We start from the raw sequence: 25,040 nt of genomic DNA on the forward strand, positions 1-25,040 counted from the left end.
TTCAGCCCTGCAAAAGACTGAGTGTGTCTCTTTCCTATCGATCGATAACCCATTTATTGCACAGGTACCAGAACTGATAAGTTACACTATTGGGGTGTAACTCTGACAGGCCCAATAGGTTCATTTTGCGTGCCTTAATGAATGAGGGCCACTATTTATAGAACAATTATGATCAAGGTATAACCATGACACCTTGTAGTAACTAACAGAGCTGTACAAGAAAGAAATAAGAAACATTGAAAGTATAGTTGGAAACAAACATATTGTAGATGTTGATTGCATCATGTCAAAAATGACAGCAGTGGAAAAATACAGAAGTATTAAGGATCGTTGCTCAAGTATTTTAAAACCAACAGCTGAATTGTCAGCATATTTAACTATATACAAGTTAGTTTCAATACCTACATAAAATTGTATGTCAACTAACTACATTATATTTAACCTTAGGCTAAAATGAACCGCAAATGAAAACTATGTATTCCATAAGCACGATCAGTCGTGATATAAAAGGGGAACATGTACTTAATATAGAACAGATGTTAACTGATGGTGAGTGTTTTTCATATGAAATAATGCCATTTTATGCAGGAAACCACATTTCATAAGATTCAGAAAATTCAGACAACAGTTGACCACCAGTTTCCACTGATAACCACATCACACTTCTGTCTCTTAGACTTCTCCCGTGCAGCTCCACAGCTGTAGAATACACTCCCAAGCTCCTAAAATCCCATTTGGTCATCAAAGCCTACCCCCCCCCCCCCCCCACCACTACAGTAGCCTCCTTATAGTAATATTTTCACTCCGTGTCACCCTCAACTCTCCCCATTAGATTGTAAACCCACAGGGTGAGCAGGGCCCTATGTTATGAGCCGCGGCGGTACTCACTGCCGCCGCGACTCGCTTCCTCTGCTCCCCTTGACGACCGGGACGTCACTTCCGGGCATGACCCGACGGTCGGATGATTGTTGTTCAGCGCCACGTCCCGGCGATGGAGGGAAGCCGGGCACATGCGCAAGCCTCCACACCAGCCTGCGGGCTAAATAAGTTAATTCATTAATTATTATGCTGGGCTGTGGATACTTGCAGAGCTAGGCTCTGATTGGCTGCCATTAGTATTTAATGGCAGGGAGGGCTTAGCCTCCCTGCCAGTTATAGCGTCCCAGTTGTTGTACTGTGCTGACCTGCTTTTGGACCCTTGGATTGCTGATTATTTGTTGTGACCCTCTGTCTGTTTATTGGACCCTGCCTGCCTGCTTTTGACCATGACCCTTTGGCCTGTTCCTCGGATTTTGCTGTTCTGCCTGTGACCTTGACCTTTGGCGTGTTTCCTGATTACTCTTCCTGCTAGTGACCCCTGACCTTGACTTTTGTCTGACCATCCTTTATCATCTCCGCTGTTTCCTGAGTTGCAGCTGCGGTTTAGTATAACGAACCTCAACTACTTGGAGTTATGTCTTTATTACATGCTCTAGGTCCCCACTGTACTGCACCTCAGATTTTTGTGACGCCTTATAAATAAACAATAATAGTAACAGTAAAGAAATGGTATGGTATATTTCTTGTTGACTTTATGCATTTATGATATTGCTTTACATAGAATGGAGCAGTCAACCTGTGGCTCTTTAACCTGTTGTGGAATTATAAGTCCCAGAGGATCCGCAAATGAAAGGCTGGGACTTGCAGTAGCATTATAGCTTAAAAGCCACATGTTGCTTGAAGCTGGCCCAAACACTACAATGCTGCAAAACACTTTTCTTTTAATTTTAGCAACTACTGACTAACCATGTATAAGATGTTTATATACAAGAAACGTCACAGTCATTATGAAAACACTGCTAAGAAGCCCAATTTTAGTGTGAGCCAGCTTGGGGGCTTTCTAACTAATAGCGTAACAAGTAAACAAAGCCAATCAATTACATAACAGCTTTTCAAACAATGTTACCAGTTCCTAGGAAGAGAAAGTATGGGAAGAATAGGCTCCAGGGAGTGGTGTTGAGAACCGGGGATGTGGTTGAAGGGGAAGGAAGTATTTGCTGGTGCAGCTGCAGTCTGGAAAGTGCAGAGAGAAGCATGGACACAAGTAACCTGCTCTCTGAGAGTTCTGTCAGCATAATCAAGTGGGTATGCTCCTGTCTGGGGTTCTTTAATGGATCAGCCAGCGATTTCAGAGACTAAGACTTAGCTAGTGCATGTCTGAGGTCAGCCCAGAAGTGAGATGAGCCCGAGTAGTCGGGTTGGATACTGGCCAGCAGACTATGATCAGAGAGCATCCCACAAGCCACATCCTCAAACACAACCAAAAGAAAACAAACAGGGAGAAAGTCAGTCCCAAATATGGCAAATAAGGGAGGATTGTGTGGGAAGGAAACCTAAGGGACTACTGGTTGTAGTGCCATCACCACATTATATCACCCGATGACCCACACCCGATTAAACCAGCCTCTGCTAAGTACATTACACCAGCTTGTCCCCAGCATGGCACCACATTATACCAGCGTATTTATCCATTAGGACATTAGCTTTTGTCCTCATTATAGCAGCCTTTGCACCATTAATATACAGCCTGCGTGACTCTGCCTAAATCCATACTAGCCTATGCCCAACGCATTAAACCAGTGTGTGATACATTATAGCATAATAATATCACCTGCTGTACACATCATTATACCAACCTATACCTTTTTACCCTAGCCTGTGCCCCGTTTATTATATCCCCATACCAGCATAGGGCCCATAGCATACTGAATGAACCTGTACCCAACACTACATTGCCACACGCCAATATGGGAATCCAAAGTTGACATTTTTATATACATGAACTATGAAGGTAAAATACATTGATCAGAGCTAATCTGACATTACAACACAACTCTAGTAAAAAACTAAACACAGAACCTTGGGACACACCCTCAGACGGGCATATGAGGACAAGTAATTGGAAACACTGAAGGCACACTAAAAGGGATCAGTTCCAGGATTGTGTTCTCCACTTTCACCCCCTGCAGGCAGCGACTGAAGCAGTTTAGTGTGGTCTATTGTATCTAAAACTGCAGTAAGATGAAGCACAATAAGAACAGAAAAGAGATGCTGGGACATGTGGAATGGGCAGTATTAAGTCAGGGTGATAAGGATCAAAGCGTTTATTAGAGTTGATGAAAGAAAAGCACACAACCTTCTCAAGCTGCTTAGAGGCAAATGGACGTCCAGAGATTAATCTGAAGCGTTTAGGTTTGGTAGGATCAAAGGTGGCCAAGAATTGGTTTTATTACTGCATGTTTGAAATGGGAGGGAAAGGTACCAGATGTGCTTGAGCAATGTATGAAGTGAGATAGTGATGTTATTAAAGAAGAGATGAATGGCTTTAAAAGTTCATAAATTAGTGAGAATGGGATTGAGTCTGTTGAAGTAAAGGATACCCAGGAGCTGGTTCAGTGGAAGAGGTAAAGAACGGGATAAAAATAGGATTTGTAAAAGAGTTGAATGCTGTAAATCTGCAATATAGGTTGGACCAGTGCATGATAATTAGGGTATCAAACTAGGATTGTTTGGCTTGCAATCGGAAGTATATTCTTGCAACAATTGTAATAGATAAAACACTTCTGAGACCATGGCTGCAGCATTAACTGTTCTAAGCCAACATTATTTAAGGCTATATGGTCTGGATGCTGTAGTGCAAGCTTCCTAACCTTTTTTAAGCACATGTTTATTACCTTCCTATAACTTCCTATAACATAATATATAAATTCTGCCTATTCCTTGATGCACCCTGCAGAGCATGGGACGTGAATAGTTCCCATACATGATACTAGATGGGGTTTCTCCGTACCACTGAAAATTGTCCTGGAGGACACAAATTGGGCCATATAAAACAAACTGGTCTTTGCTGTTAATCCCCTACCTCAGTGGTACTTTCATACCACCTGAGCCCAGGAATGCTGAGAAAATGGAGAAGCTGCTACCTGTGTTTGCATGGGTTTCCTCCGGGGGCTCTGATCTCCTCCCACGCTCCAAAAACTTACTAGTAACTTAATTGGCTGCTATCAAATTGAACTTAGTTGTGTGTGTATGTGTGTGTGTGTGTGTGTGTGTGTGTGTGTGTGTATGTTAGGGAATTTAGGACTTTAAGCTCCAATGGGACAGGGACTGATGTGAGTACTCTGCACAGCGCTGCGGAATTAGTGGCGCTATATAAATAGCTAACGATGAATATAAAGGGAGAGGTGAAGTTTCTGTCTGTAAAATATCCAGTTTCTGGGGCTGAATACATAAGTAACAGAAACGCCAAACACAAGAACACCTCCAAAAGGTGCATATATAACGGTTCGCTGTAAGATTTATTTTCAGAAACAGTTACATTTGTATTTCTTTGTAAATAAAGTTTCATATTTGTTCCTGGTTTTCAAGTACTGTATGCATAAGGCAAGAAGTGTTTGAACAATCCAATTTTCCACATTAAGTATTTCTAAAATAATTAGTTAAATAATGTGCAAACTACTCCTGTAAAAATGTATTTCAATTAGGTTTAGACATATGCTTGTCTGAGCCAGGTACAGTTTTTCATCCAGTCCTACTAATGTTGATAAAATAACCCTACATTGCTGTCTGTGTCAAGGTACAGATAGTCATTAACCAGAATGAAATCAGATTTTATTGTAGTAGTCAAGTGTCAGTCACAATTTATAGTTCTGTTGATAACTGTAATAAACAATAGTACATTTTGTTAAATCAATGACGTAGCTTATTCACTGAGGATTAACAATAAAATACTTCACCTTTCACTGCAAGAAAGTTAGCACTGAAATTAAAGTTTCATAAACAGTCACAGAAAGAAAACAAATAACTAGGCAACTATGTAAACCTTAGTGTGATGCATGTTAGCTTACAAACAGCACTGTCATTCATCAACTGGTAGCAAAACAATCAGGCAACACTTCGCAATGCAATGCAAGAGCCTTGTGCAGTGACTTACATGACGGCTCCATTTAGCCTGAGCTGCATCAAGCATAGGAACTTTGTTCGGGATCAGGAACTGTAACAGAACATCAGGATATCAAACCAATTGTTCAACAGAATCCCTTGTCTCCACTTCGTTTGTTTTGTAGTAGTGCATGAAAAATTGTTTCATTAACTTTTAGGTCACAGTATAAAAAACAAAGCTCTCTTGTTTCAATGTGCTTTGACAGAGGAGGCAGATTCTAATCTGAACATTTTCCCCACCCTCTTGCATACGCCTTTTGACATGCCCTTATGTACACTAGTACAGCGGAGACAGGCAGCTCATGACTAACATTGTTATTTCCTTATTGCTGATCTGTCCTGTGTGTTACAGTGAGATTTCCAAACAAAAACTATGCTAAGTGATTTGCATTTTGTTAATTTAAAGGAAACAACTTATTATATCTAAAAGAGCACGTTTGTTGGATATAACATTGAATGATACAAAACATGATTTGCTTAGTTTAATAAATAATATAATTTTTCATAGCGGTTGATAAAGTACTATAATGTAAAAAGAAATCATAAATTCCAGTGTGTAAGGCAGCTGAGCCAGTCAACTTAGTTCCAAGAACTACACTAGAATCAGAAAGGCTGGGACTATCTGTAATGGTTCCTAGTTGATGTCAGATTTCCTAAACACTGTGTCCGATGGGAAGCTGTATTTGCAGATTAGCCATACTTTTGCATCTACAATTGCTCATACTTGCCAACTCTCCCGGAATGTCCGGGAGACTCCCGAAATTCGGGGAGGGGAGGCAAATATCCCGCAAATGGCATCTTGCTGTCAGGGGGGCGTGGGCGTCATTTTGGCCCCGCCCCCTGTGTCGCAGAGGGCAGGGCCAAAATGACGCGATTCACCATGTCCCGCCCTCCAGCCACGCCCATCCGCCCGCCAACCACGCCCCCCATCTCCCGGATAGAATTTTTAAAAGCTTGGTAAGTATGCAATTGCTCCACCTTGATAGATCACTAGAAATAAACATTAGTAAGAGTTCTGCTGTGGACTTAAGAGATAGATCATGTCCGGTCAAAAAATAAATAGGTAAGGTGACATCAAGTGCTGCTGAGGGATGTCACAGACACAACAATGCAATGGGGATAGTGTGTGCAACATATACTGTTTTACTGGTAATTTCAATTAAGGAAACGGAAACACAGCTAAAAGCAGCTAAAGTATACCATTTATTGATGCAATATAAATGTACCATGTAAATATTACTTTACATTATTTATTTATCATTATATACTGAACCAAGTTAGATGAATGGCCCCTCAATAAATTGGATTTACATTTACTAATAATATCAGTTACTAAATATACCCATGGCCCCCTCCTTCAGTATATCTTGGTACCTCTTATAAACGTGTGTCTACAATATCTTTAATGAGGTATACACAATCTATAGTATATCTAATATTATAAGGTAAGTAGGTCATTCCAAATTGTTGTTTATTATTACAATATGTGTGCATACCTGACTGTACTACAATATAACTGGTTTGTCAACATTCACTGGATGGTGAACACAAATGAAACAGACCTCTATTACAGGATCTATTGCTCACTATGAGAAACATTAGTATTTATTTCATAGTTGCCTACTCCCGAATTTCTGTGAATCCTCCTGGTCTCCCGGGAGAGCAGAGCAACCTCCTGGATCCCGGACAGATTGGTAAATTACATGGAGGGGGTGGGGCTTAGTGACGCGAATCACACATCAATTCCGGCCCTGGCCCTGTTGGTGATAGCAAAATGACTATGACCGCTTAGGGGGCAGGGTTTAGTGACACAATTTTCCGAGCCCCACCCCCATACGCCCACCTGCACCTCGACCTCCCGGAACCAAAAACAAAAAAGTAGGCAAGTATGATTTATTTATTCATTGCACTTTAGCCAAATGCTGGATGGACTAAACATTATGCAAACTGGTGTAAGTGTAGAGCTGTGATAGACAACTATATACCCTTCAGGGGACGCCTGGGCAGCCCTCTAACCTTCAAAAGGGCTGAACATTACCCTTTATCTCAATAATAAATTTAAAAAATACATTTATTCAAGGAGAAATATCTGCACTAACATATGAGCAGGAATTTTAAACAAGAGTTGCAAGCTACAACAAACAAATCTGACAATAGAGCAGGAAGGAGCAGGGGGCCGCAGGTGAAGGCTCGGAGGACTGTTGCCCTTCACATAGTGATAAACAGAACACTATTTTAAGTTTATCTCATACTGCAGACATATATATATAAAAACTTGTTTGTACCCTTAAAAGACCATTAATCCCCAAAAATTTAATTTTCAGATATGAACCATAGATCAAAAATAGATTGCCCATGATTACTCTTTCAGTTCTGCTAAAGAGTATAAATTTTATATACTCTTCCTTTACCTTCTTACCCTTAACTATAACCTTAAATAACTGACACGAGACCTGAGTGTGGCAAGTTTAAATAATTTATTTAAATATGGTGGTGGAGAAGAGAGCAGTCAGTCTGATGTCTGCCAGGCAAACCCCAACTGTCCCAATATTAACCATTGGGACCTCATCGACTAGGGGACAACCAATCAAGCCCCTGAGTTCAAGTGGGGTTCAATCAATCACACCCCGTGCACACATATCTACCTTAGTGGCACACCGCATCCCAGGCTTACAGAACCCACCCATCCTCTGGGCTAGACGGAAAGCAACCACAGGGCAACCCACAGGAACGGTACCGGTTCCAAGACTATAGCTGAATTACTAGAAGAGAGGCGGGTTCACTGTGCCCACTACCATAATGTGCGCCCCAACCACTGGCCGTCGACTGTGCTGCGTCTTCCGGCCACGCCCGGATCTCTAAGAGCCTTGGCCTGCCACCAAACCTACCTACCTATGCTAAACTCCTACATGTCTCCTACAAACAAAGCCAGGGCCCTCATCGCTCAATCGAACTCTAAACGACCTATAGAGGGATGGGCAGGGGTGATCCATTTGCCAGCCTCCTAAAGGGCACATGAACCGGGACAACACAGGACAAACTATCAAACTATCTTCCTGATTACAAAGAAACTCCAGACCCTTCTAGGCAGTACATGGGACCAGCATAGGAGAAGGGCAGGCCAGAAGGCATGGACCCAATCTAGGTCAGATTGCAGCAATAACATCAGGTCCATGAATTCACAGTGGCCCAAATCATTTCCCTGAATGTATCACCAAGATATGGGCCATCCCATGTCACTCTCCAAGAGCACCCTAAACCCAGACCATCGTAAACCCCTTTTACCTCTCCCATAGACCACTACTGACCCCGGAAACGGAAAGGTGTCCCCTGCTGCCCTATGCAACTCAGCCCATTGGACATCTAAGTGTACCATCACCCAAATCTGCAGCGGGGTCCGGTGGTCTGTAAGACAGGAAAGAAACCACAATGTTAGCATACATAAGCAGCGGTAAATTAAAAACAGGTGGAGTGGGAAAATTGAAAAAGAAAGAAAGAATAGAGAGACCAGTGGAGAAACTCACACACCCAGCAGCACCAGCAGCTCACATTTTAGAGGAAAAAATGGATAAATCCCTTTGCGCCCTGACTCCAAAGGCAACAAGCAGCCGTAACCCTGTGTCATCGCAGCAGCGAGAGTAAGGCAAGGAAAGAAGTCAAGTAGGAAGGTACAGCCACACATAATGCTTGTAAACATAAGTTTTACATCTGCCTAGCACCTTAATGTGGTGCCCCAAAGCCCTATTAAACAGCACAGAGGAAGTGCATAAACGCTTTTAAAATGCAGGGCTACAAGGGGTTACTAGAGGCTGATAAAGACACAGTGGGAATGACAGTTGACAGTTGAACTGAAAGCACGTACCCAGGAGGATGTGCAGGAAGGAGGAGTGTGTGACATAGCAACAAGAAAGGGGAAGCTGACATGAGAGACTGATCTGCTGCTGGAATTCGTGATATTGCCAGCACACACGGCTGGAGAACGGCTGGAGACACACAGTGGGGCGTCCAACACAGTTTCCACGAACTGCAAAACCTTTTCAAGGTAAAATATTAGCCTGCAGTGTACTGCACACACCCCAGCGTCAGAGGGAAGAGTGATTAGAGAACAGCGCCATCTTGTGACTGAATTGAGCAACAGTCCTGTGTTTTGTTATAATCTTTAACACTGCCTACAGTTTAACATCTACCTTTTAGAGAGAAAGTACAGAGACTTAATCGGGATTATTAACCCTTCTGGAAACCTCTGCAGGATATTTAAACACTACAAAATTCCTGTGCACAGTTCAACCCAGGACTGAGTGTAAAATATGGTAACGTTACCAGGGATAATATTGGTGCACCAAATGTTTTAGATGAATGTTAATGTTAAGTGATTTACCTAAAAATTGATTTATTGATATTGCAGATGTTATCGCTATTGTGCCTTATACTCACCAAGTGTATATTATATGTTAAATGCTATTGTACTCTATGTTGATCAAACGATTATTTTGTCATTACCATTGAGCTGAAGGGGTCAGTGGCACTGTGGCTTACCAAAATTATCCTTACCGCATTCTTAATAAACCCAAGTTGTTTAACCAATCCTTGTCCCTTTCATTGAAGTATTTATCTCCTGACCACCGGATATCCGAACAGAAAAGAACCTGACTCGTGTCTGGAGGACATGGTAAGGAAAGGAAATCCCATCCGTCTCGACCACCACATAAACTTTGGCGTCAAACCGAACAGGATCCGAGTGCATCAGGAGAGTAGTACCCTCAGTGAAAAATGGATCAGCAACCGGCAGGGCCGCAAAACCCAGAACAGGCTACCACAGCAGCAACACCAAATGTGCCCATAACCCTACCCCATGGCTCCCGAACTACAGCGGAGACGACGACAAGCTACAGAAGACTTAATTCACAGAATTCGAGAACAAACTGGAATCCATGTTCTGGCTATACCCGTTGAATGAACAGCAGAAAGTGGAGATCTTAATAGGGCAACTCACAGGGTCAGCGCTCAGAGAAGTAATCTCATGACCGATGGACGACAAGAAAGAAGCGGCACAAGTTTTAAAAAAAATTCCACAAAGTTTGAGAAAAGAACTCTTCCGGAGTTGAAGATGAAATTATATGCTCGCAAGCAACAACCGAACGAGACACTGCGGGACTATGCCCTGAGCCTACAAGAGATGCTAAGAGCCATTCAGACAGTGGACAAAGAGGAAGTATGAAACGCGGACGAAGCCCTGACCGTACAGTTCGTAGAAGGAGTCGCCCAAGAAACTGTTAAGATTCAGCTACGATTGATGAAAGCACAGATGCCAGGCAAAACCTTCCGAGAGTTTAAAGAGACCGCCATCACCATTGTCAGTAACCAACGGGGAAGGGAGGAAGAATACCCAGAATTAGTGGGCTTCAGAGAAAGCGAAAGCTCGACGGGAGCCATAGCAAGCAGCACAGAAAAATCAACACGGGCCCAAGAATCGGTAATACAGAGTGGTCAGTATCCCACCGGAGACCCAACGCAAACGCTCAAAAAGCAAATGGAGGAGCTGGCCGTCGGAATGGCAGAAATCCAGCGAGAGATGCGCCAAATGGCGAGGCCACCGGCACCCACCTACGAGGAACCCAAGTGGAGGCCCAAAAGACAAAGACCAGCCCGAGGCAGGTGTGAACCACCTCACGAGTATGTACGGCGATTGCCCAACCAATTTGATAGTCAAGGGCGCCCGATATGCCGCCGGTGCCATGGGATAGGACACATAGAACGAAACTGCGACCAAAACGAACATTTAAACTCCGACACCCCGAGAATTGAGGCCGAATCTCGGGGCGAGCCCTGGGAATAGATCCCGATCCAGAAAACTGGAGGCCTCAGTTCATCGGACAATGTCCCACTTTATCCGTTACAATTAATGGAGTGGAGACCCTGGCTATGCTTGACACGGGGTCGCAGATTACGACCATCCGGCTCCCTACATTCCACAAGTATTGGGGCAAAGAGCAGCTGTTATCACCACCCCCAACCTGGCTGCAGCTGACTGCCAGTAACGGCCTCGAGATTGCGTGTGAAGGGTATTGGGAAGCGGACATCCACATCGGAGCGACCTTGTTGCCAAGACAAGGCTGTCTTGTCACCGCCCCCTGTGAAGGGAACATAGCCCCCATCATCCTGGGGATGAATGTGCTGCAAAGATGCCCAGATGAGCTAGTGGCGACTTTGAAGGGTAAATTAACCCAAGCGGCGTCCCCCGGTCATCAGGCCTTTCAACATACTGTTCGGCTCCTACAAGGTTATCAAAAGTCCACTGTAAAGGTTTTGGGCACTGTCAAATGGTTTAATGTGCGGAATGGATATGGCTTCATCAACAGAAATGACACCAAAGAAGATGTCTTTGTCCACCAGACAGCAATAAAGCAAAATAACCCACGCAAGTTTCTCCGCAGTGTTGGAGACGGGGAGACTGTGGAATTTGATGTTGTGGACGGAGATAAGGTTGCCGAGGCAGCAAACGTGACTGGCCCTGGTGGTGTACCAGTAAAAGTAAGCAGATTTGCACCCTACCAACGAAGGTTCCGCAGACATTTCTACCGGCCAAGAGGAGAGAATGCTGCAGAATCTGGTGGAGAAGTAAGTGCAGAGCAAGTGAGCGAGGAATTGAGAGCAGAGGAAGTGTCCTCTCAGCAGAGACCTGTCCAGTGCAGGCGCCCTCCTCCGTTCTTCTACAAACGGCATAAGAAAAACTATGACAGGGATGCGCAGGCCTGTTGGCTGCCAGAAAGGAGCATCATCCTCAAGAAGAATAATCGACCCCGGAGTAAGCTGGATCCCAAGTGGAAGTTGAACCCGTATGTGATTACGGCCGAACCCATATCAAACTCCGCCCAAGGCCAGACTAAGGGCCAGAAGAAACATCAAGGGATGACTGGGACAAAGAGCCAGATGATGGCGAAGGGACTTTGCCTCAGCTGCCCACTGACCCTTTCGAGCTACTATTGGCGGTATCAGGATTAGAGATCTACTGAAACTGTTGTATATAATGTATATTAAAACTGCTGTCATTGGACATGTTTGCCATTATAACTGTTGTAAATGTGTGATTTGAGTTGATAAAGAACAACCACCTTTATGTCTTAATGCGTGAGGGCACGCACCTGAAAAAGCGGGGGTGAATGTAGTACCCCAAAGCCCTGTTGAACAGCACAGAGGAGTGCATAAACACTTTTAAAATGCAGGGCTACAAGGGGTTAATTGTGCTCCTGAAAACTTGTGCCCAGGAGTGATTGACAGGAGGAGGATGAAGGCCCTGATTGGCTGGGGGACTATCAGGAAGAGGATGTGCAGGAAGGAGGAAAAAGAGAGAGCAGCATGGTAGAAGGAACAAGGGGGAGGACGTGCAGCCGAGCTGAGACTAGAGTGAGCTGCTGCCAGAACTGTGACATTGCCAGCAAAGCGGACAGAGAACAGCTGGGGACACGCAGCGGGGTGCCAAAGACAGTCTCCACTAACTGCAGAACCATCTCAAGGTAAAACCCTAGCCTGCAGTGTACTGCACACACCCCAGTGTCAGAGGGAAGAGTGATGAGAGAATCTATCCAAAACTGACATTGCATTCTTGTACAAGGAAGGATTGTGAGAGCTTTTCCCCTACATCATACCTTTACACAGGCTGCAGGGAACAATTAAGACGGTCGTTTCAGCTATATCCTGTGTGTGTGCTGATATCTGGACACCATACCCTGTTGCAGAGCACATGTGCTGATAGAGATTCATTGACTGTTGAGAGAACAGCGCCTGTTGCAGAGCACATGTGCTGATAGAGATTCATTGACTGTTGAGAGAACAGCGCCATCTTGTGGCTGAAATGAGCAACAGCCCTGCTTTCTACTATAATACTTAACCCTTGATGGAAACCTCTGCAGGACATTGGAACACTACCAAATTCCTGTGCACAGGTCAGCCCAGGACTGAGTGGAAAATATGGTAACGTTACCCGGGATAATATTGGTGCACGAAATGTTTAGATGATGTTAATGTTATGTGATTTACCTAAGAATTGATTTATTAATATTGAAGGTGTGACATTCAGTGTTAGTGGTACCGTGGCAATTCAAGTTAACTCAGCAGTAGATGCTAAAAGTGGGGCGCCTGACCCATAGAGAATAGCACGGTACCCCAAACACCTGAATAAGAAGGAGCCCTCTAGTGGGCGTGGTAGTGACCGTAAGAGTCTTGATGGGTTATTACTGAAGGTTATTGCATCATCCCCAGTCAGATATTGCTAACTTGAAAGTAGTAACTGTGATTACCAGTGTGCCATATTAGACAATGTGCATTGAAGATGTTATCGTTATTCTGCCTTATACTCACCAGGTGTATGTCATATGTTAAATGCTATTGTGCTCTATGCTGATCAGACGCATTATTTTGTCATTACTATTGAGCTGAAGGGGTCAGTGGCGCGGTATCTTACCGAAACTATCCTTACCGCATTCTCAATAAACCCGCGTTGTTTGACCAATCCTTGTCCCTTTCATTGAAGTATTTATCTCCTGACCACCGGATATCCGAACGGAAAAGAACCTGACTCGTGTCTGGAGGACAAGGTAAGGGAACGATTCCCATCAGTACTCGACCACCACATAAACGGTGGTATGCCACTTCTGAATATCCACTTTGACCACTATATACACACACATATATAGGGCCTGATTCATCAAGACCTGTTTCTGACTATTTTGAGTGTACTGTACGCAAAATTAGCGGAATGGGATAATGATTCTTAATAGTAATTGCATGACCACGGTAATCAATGCAGAGTCGCAGGGACCCATCCTTCTTATTTACAAAGAAGAACCCTGCTCCTGCTGGAGAGACCAAAGGTGTGATAAAGCCAAGTTGGAGATTCTCCTTAATATAGTCGGCCATGGCTTGTGTCTCAGGTAGAGAAAGGGGATAAACGCGACCCCTAGGCAGAATAGAACACCAAATGGAATCACTAATCGTTAATATGTTGTTATGCAGTGTTATGGAGGTGGGTCCTCTTCTCCAAATATATAACAACAGAAAACATATACACTCCCAGGCGCAAAGATAAATTTGTACAGTGCATTAAACATTTAAAAACAATATATTTAATCAAACTCCCCACAGGGGGCTAAAATATCCAGGTCCGGACTTAAGGATATATAATGTATAATATACATAAATTCCTGCAGCATTGGTATATTCCAAAATAAATAACTACCTGCAAGGGAAAAAAAAAACAATATATATATATATATATATATATATATATATATATACACATGAAATTGATGATGGCTAAACATAAAAAGGGTCCAGGAAAAATAGAGACCAAAAAACAACTGTTCCAAAAAAGAGAGAGCCGATGTCTTAATAAAACAATGTCCCAAACAGCAAAGTAATGTAATGTAATCCTAAAAATGGCTTTGACTCGCGGTTTAGAAGAAATATAGTATGTCCACCCACTCGTAGAAGGGATCGTGGGTAATAAAACAAGTGTCCGGAAGAAGTAGCTAGTCTCCCTAGTGGGGAGATGTCTAAGTAGAACCAAGAGACATTCACAGGTGCTCTCTGGAAATTGCGCATGCGCATACGGATAGTATTGGGTCGTTAGCTGTGTCTCCTGATTATGCTGCAGAAAACAAACAAACAACCGTGCGGTTTAACTGTTAGAACAATCAATAGACGAATGTCTAAAGGCTGAAAAATGTATGAATGATGTATTCCTGCTACACGTTTCACCCAATAGGGCTTCTACAGGGATATCTTGTACATGTAGTGCAAGTACTTGTAAGAGTTTTGCCCAGCAGAAGGTCGATAGGGCAGCCCCAGAACCGGACCATATGGCAGTAAACACAGCCCTGTCCGCTCCGACTATATTAAGGACTATATTAAGGAGAATCTCCAACTTGGCTTTATCACACCTTTGGTCTCTCCAGCAGGAGCAGGGTTCTTCTTTGTAAATAAGAAGGATGGGTCCCTGCAACTCTGCATTGATTACCCTGGTCATGCAATGACTATTAAGAATCATTATCCCATTCCGCTAATTACTGAACTTTTTGCTTGCATCAAGGGAGCTAAGATTTTCACCAACTTAGATCTTAGTGGGCTAGATTAGTTGGAGACCACACATAAAAAAGACTGTACACTTATCCCTGATACTCGCAAAGAAGAAAGCTGGTTTACCTGACACCAGCAAGGGGATTATATTGCTATATGCAAATTTCTATCTACATTAGTGTAAGAATCCACCCTCATAGATGTGGTTAAGTCTCCAGCTGAGGATAAAGTTTGTTTTTAAAGTGTTGTGTTGTGTATCTTTTATTGGAATAAATGTTAAAAGGATAATGCACTATTGGTGGCATTTATTCTTATATATGGAGTGAGGCAGACCCAAATGGGGAATTCAATCTATAATCTTCCTGAGGAGAGAACATGAATGTTTTACAACGCTGACTTGTAATTGACCTCTTTTGAATAAATACAAGTGGGAAATCCAGACTACATGTTCTGTGAGGAGGACATATTTATATACAATCATAATTGACATCTTGTAAGTGAATTCATTAGAGGGTGTGGAGTGATTTACATGGTCGAAATACCTATTCATTGTCTTATATATTCAACATACCTATTGGGAGAAAACGTACAGATAAATTTTTCAGTCTTACGGAGTTGCGCTATGATATATTGTGTTTGTTTGATTTTGATTTTGCATAGACTATCCTTGGGAGGAGACCCTGAGAAAATTTGAGGTTGCGGATATACGGATTACATATTGGAGTGAAAAATGCCTTATTTTTAAACTCACATGATTGCATTATTTAATCTTCATTTATGTTTGCTTACATATTAGTGTAAGTGGTGTAAGTATTGTGATTTGTAGCGCCATCTCTGTTTCCATTTTGATGAGTGTATATGTTTTGATTGGCTCACATTAGGATCAGGGGCTAGGGAATAGAGGGCTGCATCTGATCGTTTGCAATGGTTCACCATTGACTTTATTGCTTTATCTTTAGATCTTCGTGGGGCTTACAACTGTAAGAGACCTGTACCTCGCTCCTGTCCTCGATCGCAGCTGCCGCTCTGTTCTTCTGGGCTGGCGGCGCGTGGCTGCACTCATGTGACATAAGGCGGGGAATTCCTTCCCCTATATCTTGCACGCTCTGACATACTGCCTGTGTTAGAGCAACAAGTTACAGCTTGGCGTCTGGCTTTCCCTCTCTGTGTGCCCTGTGCTGCTTCCTGGTGTTCCTCCGTGTATGACCTCTGGCTGTTTAGACCACTGCTTCTGGATTTCTCTCTGACCGTGCTTCTGTGTATATGACCTGGCTATTCTTACTGATTACCCTACAGCCAGTTCTCCTGTATATCCGACCCGCTATTGATTCTGACTATTCCCCTGCCTGTGCTCCTGTGTATCCAACCCAGATATTGACTACTCTGCTACCTGTGCCTCCGTGTATCTGACCTGGTTATTATTATTGTCCATCCTGCGGTCTGAGTATCAGTGTAACCGACTCTGCGACTCTCCTGAAGCTGGTATCTCTTCAGTTTATCCGACCCGGTGTTCCACTGAGACGTGACAGGATTCTTCGGTGTGTGCTAATCTATTTCAGCTAAATTATCCTGCCGGGCTTTACCGCTTCATGAGCCTGCTCTCCGGATCTCTCATCTACAGCCTCTCACCTATTACGTCAGGGGGCTAACCTAAGGGCCGCAACCTGCGGGCCTCCGGCAGCAAAGCCCATTCCGCCTTGCATTGATTCTTGGTGGAGACTGGGTGGTCCGTTAGACTCCGCACCTTGGGAAGGCCTGTGGTAACTCTGACTAATAGGAGTCTCCCATGAGATGTAACAACAACCTCATCAGAATTCATGCAGGCCATGAGTGGAAGACCACATTGAACACCGGCAATGGTCATTACGAGTATCTTGGACTCTAGAATCCCCCAGCCGTCTTTCAAAGTTTTGTAAATGATGTATTTGGAGATCTCCTCTGCTCTGTGTAGTGGTATACCTCAACAAATTTGTTATCTTCCCATCATCTTCACGTCTCTGAGGTCCTCTCTAGGCTCTGCAGGAATCGGCTCTATTGCAAATTGGAAAAATAATCCTTTGAAGCCTCCTTGATGCCATTCCTCGGATATATTGTCTTTGTTTCTAGTTTCCGAATGGACCCTGAGAAGGTTACAGCCAACTTGGACTGGCCGCTTCCATCCGGGCTATAGTCAATCCAGCACTTCCTGGGTATTTCAAACTATTATAGACAATTCATCCAAAACTAGTCCACTAAAGCCGCTCCTATTGCAGCCCTTACTCGGAAAGGCCTAATACTAAGAACTGGTCCTTGGAAGCCCTGGAAGCCTTGAGATTTCTCATAAAGGCCTTTTTGTCTCCTCCCATCCTCATACAACCCGATACAATCCAGCCTTGTTTCCTTGAAGTTGATGCCACAGTGGGAGTGAGAACTGTTTTCTCTCAAAAATCTTTTTAGCCTCGGTTGCATTTGGAACATTTGTGAATTATGCATTCCCCCATGAACACATGATTTGGAATTAATATCCACAAATACGAGGAGTGGTTGACTTTCAGTTTTACAGTTTTACTATTCCATCATTATCGGTCATTTTATTATTTTTTGGAGGTGGAACAATACTAAGGGTTTACAACAACTTGGTCAAGAGGTTATTTGTCCTATGGTTGAAGTCATATTGTTTGTATATATGTTTTTTTATGTGATTAATATGTTTGGATTTTATTTTGAAGAACCTTTCCATCAACTTGAAGTTATTTAAGAGATTCTCCAGTATTAGATATTAATTGGATATTAGTCACTCTCCACAGCACAGCCATTCTTCTGTTTGTGCTTGATTCATAGTTTTTTGGCCTTTGCAATAGGCCCTTGACTAGCTGCAGTGGATTGTGTCATCTGTTGCATATTACTTTATATGGTTTTATATATATATATATATATATATATATATATATATATATATATATATATATATATATAGATTTTTAATAATATCTATTTTTTGAATTTGGATATTATTCTTCCTTACACCTTCTATTCTCGCAAATTTTTGTCTGCAGAACGGAATAACATCTTAGGGGACAAGGGGTTATTGGCCATGAAGTTGGCCCTCTCCTTGAAGGTGCTCGTTATCCAGTTACCATCTTTTACGGATCTCAAAAACCTCCTGTACCTTCAATTCTGCTCAGTGCCTTAACCCCCGCCAGTCTCGCTAGTTACGATTCTTTTTGCACTTTAACCTCCACGTGACATACAAACCAGGTCATATGAACAAGAATGCAGATGCTCTCTCTCGAGCCTTCGATTCCATTCAAGACTCCAACCAGCCCTTTGAGCATCCCCGTTCTTGGGCCCCAAATGCCTTCTCTCCTCCGCTGTGTCTTCTTCCTCTACTTCTCCAGCAAAACTTTTGTTCCTTCTTGCCTTCGAAAAAGGCTTCTCATTTGGTTCCATGCTTCCCGTTTTTACGGCCTGCATCCTCTTCTTCCCAAGTTTTTCGCCTCTCCCACCCATCCAGATTCCTGCAGTAGGTGCTCTCCAATGGAACGTCACCTCCATCTGGTTTCGAGTCGTGATTTGCCTCAGAAAATCATCTGATCAATACAAACGTTTTGCTGACAAGAAGCGCCGGGCAGTTTCTGCTCTTAGACTGGGAGATAGGGTGTGGCTCTCCACCTGGAACATTTGCCTTAAAATTCCTTCTATGAAATTTGCCCTGCGTTTCACCGGTCCCTACAAAATTCAGCGGGTCATTAACCCTGTTTGCTTGAAATTGCAACTCTCTGCCTCTCTCTGCATCTCCAATCGATTTCATGTTTTCCTTGGCAATACCTTTGTGTCATCCACCCAAGTTTGAACAAGAAGAGGAGTTCAAAATTACTCAGATTCTTGACTCCAAGAAATTCAGGGGCTGGATCAAATATCTGGTGGACTGGAAGGGCTTTGGTCCTGAAGAATGCTCTTGGGTCAATCCTTCGGACATCCATGCTCTTGCTCTTCTAAGAAAATTCCATTCCAAGTTTACTCAAAAGGAATCTCCTAGGTGTCCAGTGGCCACATTTAAAAGGGGGGACCTATCACACGCAAGGCCCGCAATTGGGTCCAATACAGGGCTCTCCCCCCGGCTCTGAACGCTGCGATCCTCTGATGGCATGCACATACCTGATTCCTTTTAACACCTTTCTATCTTTCTGCTATTGACTCCCTCTTCTCCTACAGGATATTTAAGGCACCTGATCCTGCAGCCAGTCAGTCTTCTGGCTCCAACTCAGATGTAGCTCCTTGCGCTCTGTTACTCTTGCAGCAGTTCCTCAGTTCCCTGTTCAGTGCTCCACGGACTATCACCTTCTATTGTTCAGCTTGCTGCCCAGTGGTAACCACCCAGAAGAACTATCACTGCAAACTATCACCTCCTGTGCTCAATTCGCTGTTCCAGTGATACCCCAGTTTGCTGTTCAGTGGAACCTTTCCACAGACTATCACCTTCTAGTTTTCAGCTTGCTGTGCAGACTATCACCTCCTGTGCTCAGCTTGCTGTTCCATTGATTCCTCAGTTTGCTGTTCAGTGGAACCGCTCCGCAGACTATCACCTATCCCCTTATTTTCCTAACTGGTCTTACCAACCACTCTCTCAGAGGGCTGCGACCTGCAGGGAAGAGGCTGAAAAGACCATACCCCCTTGCATGGGTCCCTGGAGAAGACAGTCTGCCCTATTAGACTCCAAGCATTTGGGATGAGTAGTGTCAAACTAGACAGATCCGGGGATCCGAAACTCAGCCGCGGTTTATGACAGTATGTGGTTGACAGCTATACATTCATTTGGTCAATTCAGTTGTCGACAGTATTAGTAAGATGACAATTCACATGGTCGACAGTATTATTAGATCAATAATTCAAATGTTCAAATGTAGACAGTATTATATGCTTAGGGATAGAGTTAGAATTATTATTATTATTATCCTTTATTTATTAGGTGCCACAAGAGTTCGGCAGCGCCGTACACAGCACAAACAGTAGACTAAACAAGGTGACACATTACAAACGGTTAACAAAAAATACCAAAACTTCAAAGACTCCAGGCAGTCTAATGCAGCAAAGACGGAGCAGAAGAGCAGGTATGAAGAACAAAGGGAAGAGGGCCCTGCTCAAATGAGCTTACATCCTAAGGGAGGGTAGACAGAACTCAGGCACACAGGGAGCAAGTTGAAATACGTGGGGAGAGAGCAGGGGGGCTGGGAGGAGCGAGGGGAAGAACAGGTGGAGGAGAGGTTAGGTGGAAGGTTGGTAAGCCTTTAGGAACAGGTAAGTTTTGAGTGCCCTCTTGAAGGAGGACAGATTGGGAGAAAGACGGATGGAGCGAGGGAGGTCGTTCCAGTGAAGGGGGGCAGCACGGGAGAAGTCTTGGATTCTGGAGTGGGAAGAGGTGATCAGAGTGGAGGAGAGGTGACGGTCATTGGCCGAGCGCAGGGAGCGGACAGGGGTGTGAATGGAGAGGAGGTTAGAGATATAGGGAGCAATTGTAGAATTAGAGAGAGGGTTAGGCATAGGGTTAAGGTTAAGAAAAGGGGTAGGGTTAGAGATAGGGTTAGGGATATGATTGTCGATCTAATAATACTCTTTATTTTTAAATTGTCAAACTAATACTTTCTACAGTTTAATTGTTGATCTAATAATACCGTCAATTTAATTATTGTCAACTTTCCAACCCTTTCTACATTATAGTGTCGACCATATAAATGTCAATCATGTAACTGTCAAACATATCTATCACATCCAGGTGGGGGGTCCCAAGTACAATTCCATCTTGCACTATTTGATGTTATGGCCTTGGTCTGTCATCTTGTGTAAAATGTCTACTGATGGCGCTACTGTACATCTAATGAGCTCTGATTACTGCTTATTTTCTTTCCATGACTTAGTTAGTCTACCGTTAAAAATATTGTGTCTGTGGTTCCTCTCCCACCATTTTTTCTGGGTGCAGCCTACCTTCATTCATCCACTTGTGTAAAATGTCTATGGATGCTACTGTCCTTCTAGTGATATGTGATTCTTTTCATGACACATGCTGTCCAATTTTAAAAATGTTGTGTCTGTGGTCTTTCTCCCACCATTTTCTTCTGTGTGCAGCCCACCTTTGTCTATGTACTTGTGTAAAATGTCTATTGATGCTGCTTCTGATGAGCTGTTATTACTGCATCTTTACTTTCAAAGACACATGCTGTCTAACTAAAAAAATTGTGTCCGTGATCTTTCTCCCACCATTTCACTTCTGGTTCAGGCGCACCTTGGTCTATTTTCTTTTTTAAAATGACCATCCTATCAGCCAGTGCTCTGCCAATATCTTTAACAGAGATTGTAGCATGCTTTGCTCACAAAATTTGTTCAGAATTTCTTAAAAATGAAAGATCGGTGCAGGAGATAGCCTATAACATTTCTGGGCATTTTTGTCATTCAGTGACGGCATGTAGATCATTGCAAAAGCTTAAAAAGAATGACCTGCCAGGCCACCAACTGAAGCAAAATGTGGCGTTCCACACTTTATATGATTGAGCGATTTTCTCAAACCATTTCAGCTGTGGGACGGGCCTACCCTGGGATATGTTTTCTATAATTACCATCCTATCAGCCAGTGCTATACTTACATGTTAAAGTTGTCTTTTACTATATTAAACTGTCATCCTGTCTGTCACTGCTGTGTCACTATGTTTCGTAGGGATTGTATCTTTTATTAAACTGCCATGTATTTGTGCCACTGCTCGGTCACTAATTTTAGTCAGCTGCAACATGCTGCAGCCTTTGGCCAAAATTGGTGAAAATGTTAACAGTTGTATAGAGATCATTTGAAAATAGACTGTAAATGGCTGTAAATGAATGTTAATGCTATGAATTCTAAAACACAAAATTTTACCTGTTTTTCAAAATTTTTAATGAAATCCAGGTCCAAAAACCAAAACAAATGAGGATCTTTGGCCAACACAGCATGCTGAACCTTGAAGTGGATGAGCTACAACAGCAGAAGACCACATCAGGCTTACATCAGGCTTCAATTCTGTCAACTGTTATAACAGACCAGGGGGTAAATGTATCAAGGTCTGATTTTTTTCTGTGATTTAAAATCACGGCAAATCGCGGATGATAAACTGTGATTTTAGTCTCCAAGTTGCCAGATGTATTAAACTGCAATTTTTACTTAAAAATCGCTGGTCATCTCTGGCGATTTGCCACAATGTCAATCACTTCCGTGTTTAACTAACTATACTGTGTGTCCTAGCTGCGTGATTACTAAACACATCACTGTTACACTGTCTGGCTATAGAGCTGCAGGTCCCTGAGACTGTCAAAACTTTAAAAATAGATAAATGTTCAAAAACAAAAAATGCGTGGGGTCCCCCCGCCCAACCACTATTTACCCTTGTGCAGCCAGTCTAATGCTGGCTGTGTGAAAATTGTGGATTTTCACTAAACCAGCACTAGGCAAACCAGCCAGGGTGGGTGGCACTATAGCAGGGAGACTCGCGGCAGGGTTCTCCCTGCCGTAATGACAAACCAACCCCAGGCTGTTCAGCACTGGGCTGGACTCCCTAGGGAGTGGGGTCCACCAAAAAAACATGTGGCTCCCCCTCTAGGAAGACCCAGCCCAGTGCTGAAAGCACTAGGGCTCTTCCTACCCCTGAATCCAGAAACCTTATTTATACTCTACCTATTTATACTCTATGGGGAATACCCATGACAGCGTGGGAAATCCCCATAGACTATAAATAGACCTCGCGTCTGGATTCTATTCATTAGCATCGGTCTGCTTAAACACTGTACAAGCAGGAGTTTGCGTCGTCTGTAAACTGGGTTTATTTTTTTTTTCAAGTATGTTCCAGATTTGGATTACAAATATGGGGGCCCTTGTTGCCTGAAAAACAGAAGACTGCAAGCAACAAGGGGGCCCTTCTGGCCAAGAAGAACAGAAGATATTTACAAGCAGGGACATTTGGAATTACAAATTATTTATGGACATTTCAAGCATGGACTATTGTAATTACAAATTGGAACATGGTTTACAAGCATTTTTGGATTAAAAGCTGCTGACGAAAGAAGAAGAAATCTGGTAAGTATTTTGGGGTTTTCTTATTTTTAATAAATATATATGGTATGAATGAGGGAGTTTAGTGTATTTATTGGGGTTTTATTATTTTTAATAAAAGTATGTGGTTTTAATGAGTGTGTAGTGGTATTTTTTACATTTTTTATGTGGAACTACAGGTCTCAGCCAGCCATGGGTGTCAGGGCATGTTGGCACTTGTGGTTCTCCAAGTGCCAGCATGCCCTGGCTGCCATGGGTATTCTGGTGCTTGTAGTTATACAAGCATCAGCATGCCCAAATTGTTTAGGGCACCCTGACATGGCTGGGACTTGTAGTTCCACAAAGCAAAATTGCGTCTGTTTTTTTTTTTATACTATAATGTCTGCTATTACCCTACTACCCACAGCCCATGGGGGTAAGAAGAGCCCTAGTGCTTTCACCACTGGGCTGGGTCTTCCTAGAGGGGGAGCCCACTTTTTTTTTTTTGGTGGACCCACTCCCTAGGGAATCCAGTCCAGCGCTGAAAAGCCTGGGGTGGGTTTGTCATTAAGGCAGGGGGACCTCTGCCGCGTGTCCCCCTGACTATTGACCCAGCCCAAGGTAGCCCACTTTGGGACCAGCCCAGCCTACCCCTGGATGCAGTGTGTTGAAAGTTGATGATTGTGAAAAATTGCCTGGTCTGATGAATCTCAATTGCTGCTGTGACATAAAGATTGCAGATGGTAAGGTCCGAATTTGGCGTAAATAGCATGAATCCATGGATCCATCATGCCTTGTGTCAGTGCAGCATAGGCTGCTTATGGTGGTGTATTGGTGTGAGGAATGTTTTCTTGACACACATTAGGCTCCTTAATGCCAACTGAGCATCAGTTAAATGCTACCGCCTACATGAGTATTGCTGCTGACCATGTGCATCCCTTTATGGCCACAGTCTACCCATTTTTTCATGGCTTTTTTCAGCAGATTAATGCACCACATTACAAGTGCATATAATCTCAAAATGATTCAACGAACTTGGCATTGAGTTCACTGAGTTTAAATCAAGGGGGTGCTCCAATAGCAGAAGAGAGGCGTGTACCAGTCCTCTAATCACCGATGTAGCGTGGGGAGATGTTTAAAGGACCAGTATAAACAGTGAAAAACCGTACTGCTCATAGCCCAAAATTATATCAATAATCAATAGTTTGCAGCCGAAGTTGCACTCTCTGACTATTTATTCATCCAGAGTAGGCCTTAAACAAAGACTCATAATCAATTCTAAGTAAATACCCAGCTGACAATACCAACAGGTTATAGTAAAAATGTAATTAACTCATCTTATATAAATCAATAATAATAAATATTTGTACTTAAAACAGATAATTTGTACACACATAAACTTAATGACCTTTCAGGAACAACAAACTCTAAACTAATAAGTGAATCAGTGTTACCTGTACACATATCACCTTCAATACATTGTTCAAACAGTATTTCACCATTGGTTTCCTCTCCCTTTCTTTTATGTATGCTTATACTAACGGGACGAGGTAGATTGAGGAGAAATCATGACATCACTAGGGACAAAGAGTTTTTTTAAGACTCACTATCAACAAGTGGGCTATAAGAATATAATGAATGACTAGCTAGCAACCTTTGCAATTGGTATACTCAAAATTGAAACTCTTTCTTGGGTGAGAAGTAGAATTTGGTCATGATGGACTTGTTTGGTAATAAGGATATAGTTTATACAAGTATATACATTTCATGTGATAATCTAGTACATTCTTGCAGAATTGCTTGTATTATTTAATCATGTATTGACCTAAAATCAGTCATTAAACTTAAACATTAATATAGCCAGTGAAACTAAATAAAACAATTAAATGTACTATGTTTTCTCAATCATCAGTACAACATCTCATTTTTATTTCAACATCCTGGTGTATTGCATGTG

The 25,040-nt window shown here is 42.9% G+C and overlaps 2 long non-coding RNA genes across 2 annotated transcripts in view; one reads left to right on the forward strand and one right to left on the reverse strand.

The window, feature by feature from the left end:
• The window catches only part of LOC142105442 (uncharacterized), a 41,740-nt gene extending 36,535 nt beyond the window's left edge, over positions 1 to 5,205 (reverse strand). The window contains exon 1 of the long non-coding RNA XR_012679704.1: positions 4,973 to 5,205. This is a non-coding gene — a long non-coding RNA (uncharacterized LOC142105442). The remainder of the gene's footprint in view (positions 1 to 4,972) is intronic.
• LOC142141225 (uncharacterized) overlaps positions 1 to 25,040 on the forward strand; it is a 173,610-nt gene that overhangs the window by 54,568 nt on the left and 94,002 nt on the right. The window lies entirely within an intron of this gene.

The sequence above is a fragment of the Mixophyes fleayi genome, chromosome 1 (genome assembly GCF_038048845.1).
Source record: "Mixophyes fleayi isolate aMixFle1 chromosome 1, aMixFle1.hap1, whole genome shotgun sequence".
NCBI classification, from domain to species: Eukaryota; Metazoa; Chordata; class Amphibia; order Anura; family Limnodynastidae; genus Mixophyes; species Mixophyes fleayi.